Here is a 16,273-nt window from a genome sequence, read left to right as displayed (position 1 = left end):
TTAGCATTTGTATAGCATTTTAGATTATTATTATTATCTATTGTTTTATTTTAGTTTTTATTTTTGCACTAGTTTCGCCCTTTTAACTGTTTATTTTTATTGTAAGACTTTTAACACAAAATTCGTCAAAAGAAAAATTATCCATGAAAAATATGTTTTATTTCTTTTTACTGTTTATTAATTGAAAAAAAATGAAAAAAGGGGAGCGAGCTCACACTTGCGTGAGCCACACATGATTCGAGCCTTTACTTCATATTGCATTTCAAGCAGAAAACATGAAACGGAAAAATACAGAGGATGCAAAAACAATTTCAGCTCCATTTTCTCTTACTCTTTTTCTCCTCCGTTCGATCATTCAAACAACAAACTACTTGGTTTGATCTAAGGTTATCAAAAGACCCCAGAAATTATGAAGATCCAAGGATGTAAAAAAAGGGCAAAAGAATTGAGTTTTTTCTGAGCCTTAGATGTTAGGTTTCGGGAAGGGGCTTCCCATATAAAAGCTGAGAATGTGACGGCCAAAGAAAAAAAAAGATATGATGGCTGATGAAGGGCAAGAGCCGAGAGTGAGCAAGAGCTTGAGGGCTGAGAGAACGGCTGAGTTGGAGAGATAAAGAGAAACTGAGGAGAGCGAAGGAGAACTGAGAGTGAGAGAGTGTTTGAAGCCCGAGACAAAGATAAGGCCGAGAGAGGAAGCTGTCATCGTCTTCATCGCGCCGTCATCAGCCGCAAATCTTCACCGAGAGAAAAACTGAGGAGGCTACAGCCTGAAGCAAGAAACCTGAGCAAAGGGACGGAAGAGAGATCAAAAGAGAGAGCTGAAGAGAGATTCGAAAGAGAGAAAAGGAAAGAATGAAAAGCTGCAATTTTTTCAACAAAGGCTGATTATCAGCCATGTTTCAGCTCTCATATCTCTTCAGTCTTTGATGATTTCAAGAAAATTTCGAATTCTGCACCAACTAGGAAGTAAGGGGAGAAGATTTTGTTCAGAAATCGTTCGCAGAAGACATTGATAAAGTCTTCGGATCTGCCCCCAAAGATCGCTGCTTGACTTCGCTGGTGCGGGTTCGGAGCCGCAACAGAACAACTTCAGCAGCTCTTTCATGGAGTTTCCTGTCCGGATTTTGATCCAAAAGCTTCGTCAGGTACTCTTCTGAACTAATCTTATGGTTCTTCCCCCTGTCACTTGTTGGTTTATTCATTTGCAATCCTCTTTCGTTCCCTTTGCTGCACTCTTCATGTTTAAGTGGCATTATTTGAACTTAATCGATGTAGGTAATTATATATGTACTGTGTTAACAATGGATTAGAAGTTGTAAAATTGGAATTGGGAAGGTGAAATCGATAGGCTTTATTTGCGTAAATATGTTTCGGTTGAGTGAAGTGGTACGAGCATGTGTTTTGTTTGAGTTTCTTTGCTGCAATTTTGGCTTATTCTTGTTTTCTTGGGCCTGGATCATCTCGGTTGGGACTTGGGGTATTTTGGGGGAAGGCAACCATGCTTGATCAATGATAGATGGATGTTTGAAAATGTGTGTGAGTTTTGTGCAATGTTTTGGCATTTAATCTACACAAGCTTGAATCTGCAAAATTAGCAGCAAGACAAAAAGCCGTCACCTTTTCTGTGTTGTTTTCTTCTTCGTGACTGCTCTTTGAGTTTTCGCACTTAAGTTGCATCTTTAATCCTGTGTTGAAGGGAAGAAATGGAAAGTTTAGTGCTGAGTTTGTGTGTTTCGGTTTAGAAGACATTTGAATTATGTCCAAGTACTTACTGAAAAACGCATTTTAGCTTGTCGAACCAGAAACTCACAGCCTTGTCCTCTTGTTTTTCTTTCTTTTCGGTTCCAAGCTCTGGTATTTTTGTCTAGATAACAATTCATTCCTGTCATTTTCTTGGTTTGCTTGCATGAATGCGTCTAAATTGCATAAGAATAGACGCGGGAAAAATTTTTTGAAGTAATTGCAGCAGGTTTCATTTTTTTCCAGATTGCAGAAGCTCATTTTTCTTCGTAAGTTGCATGCTTTGCATGAAAAGTCTTCCAAGAATCTCATTGTTATTAAGTTGTAGCCACGTTGGATTGGAAATAGATCAAGTCTTGCATGAATCTCGCTGGCCGAAAGTTTCATGGAGTTGCAAAAGCTGTTGAATGAAAATTGCAGCAAGGAACATAGGAATGATTCCAAACTTGCCAGTTTTCTCATCTCCCCTTGGTTTGCATGTCTAAGCTAATGTTTTATGATGGTTTTGGAATCTAATGTGAGCTCCCTGATTAGCTAATGAAGTTGTAAAATCACAGAGAATAAGGAAATGTTTGCTGCACTTTTGTTTGGCCGTTGCTGCATTTTTGCTTCTTCTTTTTGCTTTTATTTCTTGCATCACGGTCAGTTTCAGTCCGGTTTTTCTCCCTTAGTCTTGTAATAAGAGTGGGGAATCCAAGTGGGTCGATGTTTGGGGGTAGTGTCTTGTGAATGTTGAGGTTTGTTGGTTATGCGCGTGGTGAGTATTGAAACACAGCAGAATTATGGCAGAAACAAGTTTCCTTCGTGGGTTGCATGCTTTTGCATGAAAAATGTCCAAAACAATCGCACTTTAACCCCCCAAGTCTCTTCTTGTTTCACTATGGCCCAAATAATTGAAAAAATCAATCAAATTGACCCCTCAAATTTCAAATTTCCTTTAATTTTTTGCAACCAAGTCACTACTTGTTTTAATTCTTACATGAGTTATTCACCTTCCTTTAAATGCTTTGGATTGATTCAATTTCGTGTTCATTTCCATTTCATGTGATTATTCATTAATTAAAGTGGTACCTTGACCCTTTTATTATTTTGGAGGGTAAATAAATGATTTCACTTCATTAGGGCCTCAATTTGCAAGGGAGGTACACTCTATCCCTTATTTTACCTTTATTTGATCCTACTTGCCCTACGTGAATGTACGTGTTTTATTGCATGCACTTTGAATGTTTTATTTTATTTATTCGCTTTAGTTGTTTCACTTTTGTTTATTTATTTTAATTCCATTTGTAATTATTTGGGGAAGGCACTTGAATGCCAAATTTGTAATAGTTAGGTATTTTAATTTTATTTCCCCCTTTAGATTGTAGTAGGCTTCCCCCCGAATGTAATAGTTAGGGTTTTTATTTGTTTTATTTGCCTTATGTGTGTTTTGCATGCCTATGTGCTATGTGTTACCGCTTTTGTAGGGATTTGACATCTAGATATGCATGCTTACGTGTTATGTGAATTACGTGCTCACATGCTTACTTGCTTTAACCATGCCTATTGATTATATATGGTGGATATAGATGCACGTCACCGTGGCTAGTCCAATGCTAGTCATGGCCTTCCCCTCGAGTTTTTACAAGTCCAATGCTTGTAAATGAGCGTTAGTAAAGGGCTAGTCCAATGCTAGACCCAATAGGGTCGTCCCTCGCTAGTACATATTCGCATGCCCTCACTACATTTTTCATGCATTTGTTAGTATTGTTACATTCTTGCAAGACCCTTCACTCCCTTTCCCTTGCACATTTAGGGTCGCATTTCATTCTAGTTTTTAAGGTCATTTGCTTGATTAGGTTAGGGAGTCACCCTTCTGGTAAGGGAAACGAGCGAGTATGGCTACACATAGCCTTAGCACGCTAGTTTTTCTTTCTAACCAAAAGGCAAATTAAAAGTCACGACTTAGGGTCTCCCCGTACCCATCTTGCTTGCATTCCTCTAGAATTCATGCATTTCATTTACCCCCTATCATTTCACGCAACTCTTATTTTTGTACATTTTCACTCTACCACTCGCACTTTACATACTATCACTTGCACACATGCATTTTATGCTACACACATACATTTCACACTATCACTTTACATACCTCACATTGCACACTCATTTGCACACTTCAACTTACACACTATTATTTTTTTATTACTATTATTACTTTTTCACATCGCACAAGCTCATGTTTTCACATTACATACATTCATTCCACTCATTCTTACGTCATTAGCATTATTCGTGACCTCTTGGAGGGCTCATCCTTGGCTATCACAACTTGTGTGATTTAGTCCAATCGAACCTCTAAGAGATATTTGTCCCACTCGATTCATCATTAGATCTAGGGTTTGCATTCATATAGTGCATTCAAATGCAATAAATTTTTAGGTTAAAATAAGAAAATCTTTGACTAAAATCGCGCAACTAGCCTTGGCTAGGTTGAGAGGGTGCCTTGGCCTCCGTCCTTGCCTTCCCTTTCTTCAAATGTGACTCCCGAACCTTTTTCTTTGATTTACGTAGATTTGGAGTCGTTTAAAAAGAATTTTTTCTATTTTCTTTAAAAAATTCATTTTTTTAGGTGACTTGGTACACCTTAACTCTATACCAAGTGGCGACTCCATTTTTCATTCAATAAACCCTTTTTAAACTATATTTTGGGTCAAATCGTCTCATTTTCATGTCCCATTTAGACCCATATTTTTCTTCATTTTCTTTGTAAATCAAAAATTCATTTTCAAATCAAAAATTCACTTTTTAAACCATTTATTTTTCTTATAAAAAAATGGGGCGCGACAAGCACCTTCTCTTTGATGAAAAATAATCAACTCAATGTACAATGGAGGGATCACTTCCTCCTTGCCCCAAGCCTCACTTAGTCAAGTTAGGAAGTTTTACTATCACTCAGATAACCCTCAAGAAAGCTACACTATTGAAAATTTCAAACACAAGAGAAGTGCATACATGAACTTCACACTACTTGGAGAACAAATCTTGCTTAGGAGACTATTTTCTAGCTAAAATATCTCTTGAGATCTTGTAAACAAAGTGTGCAAAAGTCTGTTTCTCATTCAGAATCGTTTGTATTTGAAGGGGACCAAAAATGGGCTTCATTAATGTTTCCAACGAATAGAAGGCAGATGAAGAGCCAGCTAGCCGTTGGGGCTGTCGGACGTCCGACAGATTAATCATCGTCTGATCCCATCGTCCGAACATCACCAAGTTGTCGTTCGGACGTCCGATGGAATTTTATCGTCCGAAAGCATTTGCGTCCGAACGTCGTCCAGAGAGTCATCAAAACTTTGCGAAATTTTTCGGACGTCCAACGCAATCGATATGCGTCCGAAGAGTGCGTCCGATCCTCCCGGACGTCCGATGCTTCCTCACGAGTGTCCGAAGGAGTTTCCTTCTTGATGTTTTTCATCCTTTCGGACGTCCGACATGAGTGCCCTGTTTTTGCTTTTTCTTTTGATTGATTTTCTTTCCTTGACACCTTTGTACCTGATTCTCTAAAAAGCAAAACACTTATATTTGAAGAAAATTAGAAAAACATTTCAAAGTGCTTTGTGATCATCAAAATCAAGAATAACATTCTCCCCCTTTTTGATGATGACAAAACAATGGTTTGAAATGAAATTTGATGATTACAAATAGGCTCCCCCTTTCTTATTTGACAAAAGCTCCCCCTTACTTAGTCAATCGTAGAACATGATTATAAATAGGCTCCCCCTTTCTCATTTGACAAAAGCTCCCCCTTACTTGGCTACTACACAAATTTATTCAATCATCCAGCAACCAATATTTTACCAACTGTCCAGTCAATTTTACCAACATATCTCTCCCCCTTTTTGTCATCACAAAAGTCAAAGGGTAAAGAGACATTACAAGAACCAGTATCATGAAAAAAAAACTAAACATTCTTAACAAAATATCACAACCATTACATCCACATATCCAGTTTTGAACATTACAAGCACCAGAATCAAAGAAACAAAACAAAAAAAAAATCCGATGTCACCATCTAATATCCAGCAAATAGAAATCAGGCAAACAGAATGCAAATGATCCTAATAGTGCTAGTGATCCTAAATGGTAAACTAAGTGGATCCAGGCGTCCTTCGAGTAAGCAGATACTGAGAGAGATCCTCCTTCTCAGTGTCTTCATCATCTTCAGCATCTTTACTAACTGGTTTTTTGCCTTTGTCAGATGTGGAAGGATCATGAGGTGCCACGGGAGTAGAGGTGAGGTCGATGGGAGCAGGACTCATAGAGCGAGTAGGAGCTGATGAACTTAGATCATTAGAGCGTGGCTCTTTGCCATGAGAAACTTCCTCAACCACAGGTGGGGGAAAGAGAAGATTCTTTTTATCCACGAAGTCTGCTTGTTGCTCAGATGACATGGTGAGCATGAGACAATGTTCAAGAAGTAGAACATGTTGTTTAAGATCTCGAAAGAGCTCAACCACTTCAGAATTTGAAGAAAAAGATGCCTTAGTGGCAGTCTTCCTAGGATGAATAGAAGTCAGTGCAACAGAGGATAAAATGTGAAGGGGATCATGTGCAGTCTTAGATCTAGGTTCAGTAGACATAGCCCCCTTATAAGCCCATAAATTATCTCTAAAGACAAGATTCTTGCGCTCAAAAGAAGCCTTAGTAAAGGCAGAAGAAAACGTTTCTTTGGGACAAACATCAAGGATGGGTACTTTGTAAAACTCAAAAATTTTCTGAAGAAATTTTCCATAAGACAGTTTTCTACGAGAATCAGTGGTAAAGCGAAGTAAAAACTTGCACATGACAAAGTCAATGTCAATGCGAATTTTTTCTCGAAAACAATAAAACAGATACAGCTCCATTGTATTGGCATCTGTCCTATGACCATCAGTAGGCACAAGCAAATTTGAAATGATTGAGAAAGCAATGAGATTCACAGGAGCAAGGTCATTCAGTTTTGCATCAGCAGGGGTAGAAAACTTCTTTTGAAAAATAAGACAACATCTTAGCACTATCAAAGTGATTATCAACAGTGGGATGCTCTTCATAAGAAAAGAAATTGGCAATTTTACTTTTGCATCCTGGTTCAATAACAGTATTTAAAACAGCATTCACAATCTCAGGATCAAACACTAAATCTACCCCATTTACCCTGGACATAATTTCAGTGTGATCAGTGCCTTTCCTAAGATTGGCAAAGAATTGATATAGTATTTCAGGGTAATAAACGTTAGGCATGAAAATGATATGTGACCATTTCTGAAATTCAAAGAGACGCAGAATGGACTCTAAACCTATTTTGCGAAACTCAGAGGGATTTATGGTACGTTGAGAAATGAAACCTTTTTGGGATATCCAGGAGTTTTTTTTTTTTGACAGCATCATCAAAGAATGGGGAGACAGTGGTTGATTTGGAGGGCGGTTGAGAAGAAGTTCCTTGTCCGGATTCTGGCTGAACGGAAGGCTATGAAATTTGAGCCTTTACTGCCCCCTTTTTGACATGTTTGGATGATCTTTTAGCCCTAGGAGAATCAGCATCTTCATCCCTAAGTGTGTGTTTGCGTCCGGCAGTCACCTTTTCTCCTCTTAGTTTCACCATTGTGTGAAATGCGTGAGATGTATGATGCTAATGATGCACACAGTAGTATGGGAGTGAATCACACAAGAATTTTGGGATAAACGAGCCTTGAAAATGATTGAACAGAATGGTTAGGAGAAAATAGGATTTTGAGGGAAATTTGGAAACTGTCGAAATGTGATTTGATTTGGTGAAAGAATCAGGAAAATGAACTCGCAATGATCCGGAAAGGTTTTTGGTTGAATCAATTTTGGAATAAGTGCTTCAGAATAGTAGGAATTTGAGAGTGAAAGGGAAGACAGTTTTCGTCCGAGTGAGAAGAGAAGAAGAAGAGTTTGAAGCAAATGAGGAGGGAAGTTACTTTAAAAAGTGTACCGTTGCACTGTCGGACGGCCGAACGAAGTCTTGCGTCCGACAGTTTCGTCCGAACAGGTGCTTTTTCGGAAAACAGTTGAAGAATATTATCGGACGTTCATTCATCTTCTATCGGACGTCCGAAAGCTTTGAAAGAAAAATTTATGATGATTTTTCGATTATCCCTAATTTTGATCTTAGATGAATGAATTGATCCAATGGCAAAGCTTTTGTAAAAATATCAGCAATTTGATCTTTGGAACAAACATAATTCACACAAATTTCACCTTTCTGAACAAGATCGCGAATAAAGTGGTGCTTTATATCTATATATTTTGTCCTAGAATATTGAATTGAATTTTTGGTCAAATTGATTGCACTAGTATTATCACAGAATATAGGCATGCAGTCATATAACAATCCAAAATCATTCAAGGTATGATTCATCCATAAAAGTTGAGCACAACATGCACTAGCGGCAATATATTCCGCTTCGGTTGTAAACAAAGAGATTGCATTTTGTTTTTTACTAAACCGAGAAACTAAGCAATTACCAAGAAAATGACAAGTTCCACTAGTACTTTTTCTGTCCACACGACAACCACCAAAATTCGCATCCGAATATCCATATAGAGCAAATTCACAAGATCTATCATACCAAAGACCATAATCTAATGTACCTTTCAAATACTTAAAAATCCTTTTAACAGCGTTCAAATGTGATTCTTTTGGACAATATTGAAATCTAGCACACAAGCAAACAGCGAACATAATATCGGGTCTACTTGCAGTTAAATAGAGTAGGCTTCCAATCATACCTCTATAGTGCTTTTCATCCACATGTTTACCTTCTTCATCCTTGTCAAATTTTGTAGAAGTGCACATTGGAGTTCCAACTTGCTTTGAGTCCTCCATGTCAAATCTTTTCAGCAATTTCTTGGTGTATTTTGCTTGATTTATGAAAATTCCCTCTAGGGCTTGATGTATTTGAAGTCCAAGGAAGAAATTTAATTCTCCCATCATACTCATTTCATATTCACTTTGCATAATGGTGAAAAAATCCTTGCATAGATACTTATTAGTAGCACCAAAAATAATATCATCTACATATATTTGCACAATAAGAAAATCATTTAACACTTGCTTAGTAAAAAGTGTGGTGTCCACAATACCTCTTTTGAAGCCATTTTCAATCAAGAAACCACTCAATCTTTCATACCAATCTCTTGGAGCTTGTTTTAGTCCATATAATGCTTTTGAGAGATTAAACACATGACTTGAAAATTTTGTATTTTCAAAATCGGGGGTTGATCCACATATACTTCTTGATCAATGAAACCATTTAAGAAATCACTTTTAACATCCATTTGAAACAATTTGAAACCTTTGAAGCAAGCAAAAGCAAGAAGCATTCTAATCGATTCTAATCTAGCTACGGGAGCAAATGTTTCATCAAAATCAATTCCTTCTTCTTGTGCATATCCTTTAGCAACTAATCTAGCTTTATTTCTTACAACTACACCTTTATCATCCAACTTATTTCTAAATATCCATTTCGTGCCAATGATAGGTTGATTTTGAGGTCTATCAACAAGTGTCCACACCTTATTTCTCTCAAATTGATTAAGTTCCTCTTGCATTGCCAAAATCCAGTTTTCATCCTTTAAGGCATCATTGATATTTTTAGATTCAAAAGGAGAGACTAAAGCAAAATTGTCTATCAATTTGTTAGACGAGGAACGAGTCTTTACCTTCTCGGATGGATCACCAATTATAAGTTCTCTTGGATGATTTTGGCTAAATTTCCAAGCTTTGGGAAGGTCTTTAAATGAATCATCATTCTTGTCTTCATCTTCCTTTTCTTGATCTTCATGAGTTTCATCCTCCATTTCCTTTGCTTCCGATTTAGAGGTTCTTTCATCACCAATTGTTAGTTTTGTCATTCCTTCACGAACACCTACATCATCATCCTCACTCGAACTTTTGAAATTATCATCATTAGTTTCATCAAATGTTATGTGTATAGCTTCTTCTATCACAAGAGTTCTTCTATTAAAGATTCTATATCCTCTTTTGTTCTCACAATACCCCAAAAATATTCCTTCATCAGATTTTTTGTCAAACTTACCAAGATGTTCCTTTAAATTCAAAATAAAATATTTACAACCAAAAACTTTGAAGTATCCAACCGTAGGTTTCTTATCAAAAATTAGTTCATAAGATGTTTTATTCAAAATAGGTCTCAATAGGATTCTATTCATCACATAACATGCGGTGTTTACCGCTTTAGGCCAAAGATATTTTGGCAAATTACATTCACTCAACATAGTTCTAGCAGCCTCTTGGAGTGTCCTATTTTTCCTTTCTACAATACCATTTTGCTGTGGAGTCCTTGCAATAGAAAACTCATGTGTTATGCCATTATGATCACAAAATTCTGGAAAATCACAAAACTTGAATTCCGTCCCATTATCACTTCTAATCCTAACAATTTTTAAACCAAACAGATTTTGCACTTTAGCAAATAATGAAGTGAAATTCTTGAAAGCATCATCTTTATGAGCAAGGAATATCACCCAAGTATATCTAAAATAATCATCAACAATCACAAAACAATATCTCTTACCTCCCAAACTAGTAATTTGAGTAGGACCAAATAAATTAAGATGCAAGAGTTCCAAAGGTTTAGAAGTAGATACACACCTCATTGGTTTAAAGGAAATCTTTGTTTGCTTCCCAAATTGACATGCATCACAAATTTTGTCCTTTTCAAAACTGATTTTTGGCAAGCCCCTAACCAGCTCCTTTTTCGAGATTTTCTTAAGTAATTCCATGTTAAAATGACAAAGTCTCCTATGCCACAACCAAGGATCTTCATTTGAGGCTTTAAGACATTGGAAGCTAGATGAATCGAGTTTGTCAAGAACAACAATATAAATATCGTTAAACCTCTTACCTTTGAACACAACATTATATTTAGAGTAAAAAACAATGCATTCATGCTTTTTGAACAACACATTCAAGTTTTTATCACATAATTGACTAACACTAAGCAAGTTATAACCTAAGTTATCAACTAAGAGCACATTATGAACAAAAGTTTCACCATCCTTACCAACATCACCTATTCCAATTGTCTTAACTTTTACGTCATCACCAAATGTCACCTTTCCACTTGATTTTGATTTTAGCTTTATGAACAAAGAAGGATCACTGGTCATATGTCTTGAACAGCCACTGTCAATGAACCATTTGGACTTGTTTGAGCCTTTTCCCTGAAAAGAGAGAGTGTTTGGTACCCTTTAACTTTTGGGTCCACAATAGTTAGAATTGTGTCTAACTAACCACATGCATCTCATTCCTCTGTTCAGATTTCTTTTCACATAACAATCTCATTTCAAATGCCCTCTTTGACAATAAAAACTACACATAATGGAAGAGTCTTTAACATGTAATGATTTGATAAATCTCAATCCACTCCTTCTATATGTTGTAAAATCATGTGCATTTCTGTTGTGTGCTAATGTTCTTTCATGAGCAGTAAGAAAGGTGGTTGACATGTTCTTTTTGAGATAATCTTGTTTTCTAACTTTTAAAGTCTCATCCAAATTGTCCATCCTTTTATTCAGATCATAATTTCTTTTCTTCAGCATTTCACAAACACTTGTCTTTCTATCAAGTTCAGTTTGAACATCAAATCCGGCTCTTACAAGGCACTCATTGTCAGCCTTTAGTTGTTTATTTTGTTGAAAAAGACTTGCATCATTTTGAATGAGAAAGACAATTTTCTGTTTTAACTGCTTGTTTTTATCATAAGATTCCTTCAAGGCATTATGCAATTTTTCAACAAAGGATTCAAGATCATCATCATTTTCATCATCACTTTCAGATTGAGAGTGTATGGAAGTTACCTCATTATCTCCAATAGCCATGAAAGCTATTTGAGCTGATTCTTCTTCTTCTTCAACTTCGCCTTTGGAGTTACATTCATTCCATGTAATCTGGAAGTTGTTGAACCATGGCTTTCGATCAGCTTTTCCATATTTCTTTTCCTTCAGGGAGCATTCATTTGCGTAGTGTCCAGGCTGTCCACATTTGTAGCATTTGTCCAATTGTTTCTTGTTGAATTCTTGTTTTCCTTTGTTCCTTGCGATTGGAGACTGATTCTGGAATTGATTGCTAGGTCCTCCCCTTCTAAACTTCCTTTTATTCAAGATTCTCTTGAAACTTTTTGTGATGAGAGCAAGATCGTTGTCATCACCATCCGAATCTTCATCATCCAACAGAGCTGAATCATCTTCATCTTGAGCTGCCTTTAGAGCTATGTTTCTCTTTGCTCTCGCGTCCTCTTCCTCCTGCACTTTAGTTTTCAACTTCAACTCATAGGAGGTTAGTGAGTTAATGAGAGATTCAATAGGCATAGAATTCAAATCCTTAGCCTCCTCTATTGCAGTCACTTTACTTTCCCATTCTTTGCCCAACGCATTGAGAATTTTTCTGTTTTTCTCTCCCAAGGTGTACTCTTTGCCCAACACCTCGAGATCTTTGATCAAGTCATTGAACCTGCAATACATTTTATCAATATTCTCAAGAGGTTCTATTTTAAATGATTCATACTTTGTGACCAAGATAGACTTTTTCTGTTCTCTCACGTTGTCACTACCCTCATGAATTTCTCTTAGCTTATCCCACATTTCTTTGGCACCTTTTACTCTAATTGATTCATTTGAGTCTAAGGCACTATAAAGAACATTCATGACTTTTGCATTCAATGTGAGATTGGTTCTATCTTGAGCATTCAACTCAACTCTTATTTTTGGCCGAAACAAACCTGTATCTGCATCAAGAACGTTAGCATCTACGGTCCTTCATTCACAATAAACCATAGCTCAATATCAATGGATTGCAAAAAGATAATCATTCTTTCTTTCCAACTAACATAATTGGAACCGGTAAACATGGGAGGCCTAATGACAGATTGCCCCTCAACAAACATGGTATGATTGGTTGTCATCTTTACTCCAAGCCGTTTGAGTTTAATCTCTAGGAGACCAAACTCTGATACCAATTGTAATGCCCAAAGACAACCTAAGTGGGGGGGTGAATTAGGTTGATTAAAAATACTTTATTGAGTTTATGCACTTTTTCTTTAATAAAAATTTACTTTCTTTTCTAGTAGTGATCAGCCAAGTAAATTTAAAGAAGAGAGCAATGTTGATCAGAAATAAGAGTATCTACAAGCAGTGAGAATTTTATTAAACAAAAAGGAATAAGATAGAGTATCAAACCGATTGTCTACCAAGCTTTCCTCAAACTTGAAGACCAATCACAAGGATGAGCACCTTCTCTTTGATGAAAAATAATCAACTCAATGTACAATGGAGGGATCACTTCCTCCTTGCCCCAAGTCTCACTTAGTCAAGTTAGGAAGTTTTACTATCACTCAGATAACCCTCAAGAAAGCTACACTATTGAAAATTTCAAACACAAGAGAAGTGCATACACAAACTTCACACTACTTGGAGAACAAATCTTGCTTAGGAAACTATTTTCTAGCTAAAATATCTCTTGAGATCTTGTAAACAAAGTGTGCAAAAGTTTATTTCTCGTTCAGAATTGTTTGTATTTGAAGGGGACCAAAAATGGGCTTCATTAATGCTTCCAACGGATAGAAGGCAGATGAAGAGTCAGCTAGCAGTTGAGGCTGTCGGACGTCCGACAGATTAATCATCGTCCGATCCCATCGTCCGAAAATCACCAAGTTATCGTTCGAACGTCCGATGGGATTTTATCGTCCGAAAGCATCTGCGTCCGAACGTCTTCCAGAGAGTCATCAAAACTTTGCGAAATTTTTCGGACGTCCAACGCAATCGATATGCATCCGAAGAGTGCGTCCGATCCTCCCGAACGTCCGATGCTTCCTCACGAGCGTCCGAAGGAGTTTCCTTCTTGATGTTCTTCATCCTTTCGGACGTCCGACATGAGTGCCCTGTTTTTGCTTCTTTTTTTGATTGATTTTCTTTCCTTGACACCTTTGTACCTGATTCTCTAAAAAGCAAAACACTTATATTTGAAGAGAATTAGATAAACATTTCAAAGTACTTTGTGATCATCAAAATCAAGAATAACAAATTCCAACATTTTTAAGCCATAGATAACTAAAATTATGCATTTCAAGACACAATCATCCATAAGATAAATTAATCCCTCCCCCACACTTAAAATCTACAATGTCTTCATTGTAGAGGAAGGTAAAAAGAAACTGAAACTTCCCTCAAAATAAGTGGTGATGCAATTTGAAGCCCTTAATCCTCACGATCATCCAAATTCTGTCCAAAATGAAACAACAAGGGTACCAAACACCATAAGTAGCACAAGATAATCCAATAAGAAAACTACAAAGTTTGAACCGAACACAATAAAAGAAAAAGGGCAAAAAACCTCAGCGGCCATTAAACTATTGGCGGGATCATGTTTTGGCCATCGAACTATTTTTTGTCAATAATTAACCACTAAACAATTTAATCCATAAATTCGTAACCATTTCGTCGTTAATTGCTCTTAAGCTCTGAAATTAGCATTACACGTGGCAATATCCGGGGCAATTTTGTCCAACAATTTCTCCCTCCTTCCCTCCCTGGCCTTCGTAGTTTCCGCTTCCCCGCTCCTAAAACCTCCCTACCAACGCCACCACTGACCACCATCTATTTACACACACAACACACACTCACTCACTCATCTACATCTACCACCATCGCCACCATCACCATAACGTCATGGAGAGCTCTGTTCTCCACTCTCCATTCTTGTCCTCCACTTCCTTTTCTCGCGTCTCCATCCACCACTTGCAACCACGGCTTTCCACCGCCCTCCCCCGAATCTCATCCTCCCTTAAACCACCAATGCTTTCCATCTCCGCACCCAAATTCTCTCTTCAAAATTTCTCCCCTTCACCCCCTAAACTCCTTTACAAAAAACTCTCTCCCCCCCCACTTCTCCACTAACGACAGTGCACCCTCCACCACCGAGCTAAAAACCGTCGCCCTACAAGGTGCAAAGATCATCCCTTTAATCATTTCAGTCTCCATTGGACTAATTGTCCGTTTTCTAGTACCCAAATCCCCAGAGATCACCCCTCAGGCAGGGTAGCTCTTATCAATCATCCTTTCTACAATTGCTGGCCTCGTCTTGAGCCCACTACCCGTGGGAGCCTGGGCGTTCTTGGGATTAACTACCTCAATTTTGACGAGAACTCTCCCCTTTACAATCGCTTTTAGTGCATTTACTAACGAAGTTATTTGGTTGATTGTCATTTCCTTCTTTTTCGCTCGCAGGTTTGTGAAGACAAGGTTCGGGGATCGAATTGCTACCTATTTTGTCAAATGGCTGGGGAAAAGTACTTTGGAATTGTCTTATGGGTTGACTTTGAGTGAGGCTTTGATTAGTAAATTGCTGGACAAAATTGCCCTGGATATTGACACGTGTAATGCTAATTTCACAATTTAAGAGCAATTAACGATGAAATGGTCACAGATTTACGGATTAAATTGTTTAGTGGCCAATTATTGACAAAAAATAGTTCGATGGCCAAAACATGATCCCGCCAATAGTTTAATGGCCGCTGAGGTTTTTTGCCCAAAGAAAAATATAGCAATAAAAGATGGAATCGGTTAAAGGTCTTCATGACTGCTCGTAACGAGAGTCTACTGCCTCCTCAACTCTCTACGGACCATGTGAGGTACCAATATTCTCCCCCTCATGATGAGGTGTCAGAGTGGGTGACCGACGGATATGGAAATGATCTTCCATCGCCCGAAGACGACGATCATACCGGTCTAGTCGCTCCATCATCCAGCGCTCCGGCTGATCGATACGCTCGACGACTCGTGCCTCCATACAGCAAATGGCATTGAGGAGCTCTTGCTACTTGGATCGCGGCGGAGGTGGTGGTCGTGGAACGGGAGAAGGAAGAGTCTGTTGTGCCTCCGTTTCTTGAGTTTTCGCTTGTGGTTCAGTGTGAGGTGGAAGCTGAGTGGAAGTCGAAACTTCACCGGTGTCCCGAATCAAAGAAGCTCCACAATCCGTAGGGATACTCAAAGATTTGAGTATCGAGACACTGACCTCCTCGGCGGACCTAGTGACAATGGCCCGCTCGGTTCCAAGAGGAATTTTGAGCTTCTCAAACAGAAGAGAGAGTAGTCTAGGGAACCCAAAACAAGTTTCGCCGGCCCTCATTCGAGCGGTAGTCCGCATATAACTGATGATGATGTTGGGTAGAGGAATACCGGTCAACTGCACACCCACACCATGCAGCATCTTATCCAAGAAGTAGAGATCACTATTGCGGAGCTCCCGTTTTCCATTTCTTTTGGTACCACATTGAAGGCGAAGAGATAGAAGATCAAGTGGTACCTAGGCTCGAAGGAGTCGGCATATACGGTGAGTTTCTTTGAACTTTCTCGCTCACGGTATTGCCCCTTTAAGCGTGCTACCACTGCTCCCACTTGGCAAGGATCAAGTGCCTTGAACTCCTTGGTCAACGTGACATCAATTCCTTCGTCTTTGAGTTTGATGAATTTT

The 16,273-nt window shown here is 38.2% G+C and overlaps 1 long non-coding RNA gene across 1 annotated transcript; it reads left to right on the top strand.

Moving 5' to 3' along the window:
- The first annotated feature begins 416 nt into the window (after nt 1-416).
- Nucleotides 417-3,247, top strand: LOC140011187 (uncharacterized). The gene is made up of 2 exons (XR_011818451.1): nt 417-1,145; nt 1,987-3,247. It is a non-coding gene; the product is annotated as an uncharacterized lncRNA (long non-coding RNA).
- Nucleotides 3,248-16,273: the final 13,026 nt, after the last annotated feature.

This window comes from Coffea arabica, chromosome 7e, assembly GCF_036785885.1.
Source record: "Coffea arabica cultivar ET-39 chromosome 7e, Coffea Arabica ET-39 HiFi, whole genome shotgun sequence".
NCBI lineage: Eukaryota > Viridiplantae > Streptophyta > Magnoliopsida > Gentianales > Rubiaceae > Coffea > Coffea arabica.
This window is presented reverse-complemented; position numbering and strand designations above follow the sequence as displayed.